The sequence below is a fragment of the Crocuta crocuta genome, unplaced genomic scaffold (genome assembly GCF_008692635.1).
Source record: "Crocuta crocuta isolate KB4526 unplaced genomic scaffold, BGI_CrCroc_1.0 scaffold723, whole genome shotgun sequence".
NCBI lineage: Eukaryota > Metazoa > Chordata > Mammalia > Carnivora > Hyaenidae > Crocuta > Crocuta crocuta.
The window spans coordinates 699,205-700,550 of NW_027531551.1; positions in this window are offsets into that span (position 1 = coordinate 699,205).

Here is a 1,346-nt window from a genome sequence, read left to right on the forward strand (position 1 = left end):
AAAACTTTTCTCTCTGCTTTTTTTGCATGGAAAGACAGACCAAAAGTGACATTTGCAAATGGGTTTCTGAAAATATGTATATTCTTTTGTTATGAATACCAAAGGAATTGCTTGGGATTTATTCTAAGATGTGTAATATCAAACTTCCAAATAATTCCATTAGAAAGATATAGACGGACAAGTAATTTGTATTTATAGGACTGAAGTATTTTGTTGAAATAAAATATTTTAGTCCTTAACTGCTTGCTGTTTATTTCATAGTTATCTACTAATATAACATGGAAGATTTATAACATTTCCCTCTGTCTTTAAAAGGTTTTCCTATGGAGTATTTCACCCTTCAAAACTCAGCTACCTTTCTTACAATACGTAAGCATATTTTATCATACTGTTCTAAAATGAGATTTGAGAAATGTGATCTCTACAAACTTACAGTATGTTAGTGACTATAAAAAAAAATAGGTCTGGCCCTTTTGCTTATTGACAATTTGAGTATTCCTGAAACATTTCTAGAAGAAGCCATCATATGCAAATGGAAAGAAACATTAGCCACCTACAACGAACCCTTCCTGTGGGATATCAGGATGTGTTCAAGTCCCCATAAAATACAAAAAAACAGTGGGTGGCACTGGCACTATAGAGTTTTTTGCTAGGTCAATCTAATTTTGTTAGAATATTTATGTCACTGTATTATTTCTGGCCCATAAGCAAGAGAGTTTTGAATTATTTACTATGTTGAGTTTTTTGTAAACATTAATATTTTTATATTTTCCCTGTCCCCTCCTCCCCCATGACCTGTGTCTGGATGATACTAGATAGAAAATTTAAAGATTAGAACCAGGTTTTTTTTCAGCTTCATTTTTACTGGGCCCATATATAGGAGTTAACTCATCTCTATTGGTATTTGGTTAAAGAATGTACAATGAAGGAAGTCTGAAACGGATTCTAAAACCAAATTATACTTGTTAATTGTAACAGTGGTAGAATCTAGAATTGGCTGAGAATAGTCCTCTAAGTCAGACTCTCTCAGCAGCATTTTTTTATTTTTAATGTTTTATTTATTTCTAGGAGAGAGAGAGAGACAGCGTGAGCAGGGGAGGGTCAGAGAGAGAGGGAGTCACAGATTGAAACAGGCTCCAGGCTCTGAGCTGGCAGTCAGCACAGAGCCCGATGCGGGGCTCGAACCCACAAACCGCGAGATCATGACCTAAGCAAGTTGGACCCTTAACCGACTAAGCCACCCAGGCGCCCCTCTCAGCAGCATTAAGAGCAGAATTTAAGGGGACACCTGGGTGGCTCAGTCAGTTAAGCAGCTGACTTTGGCTCAGGTCATGATCTCACTGCTC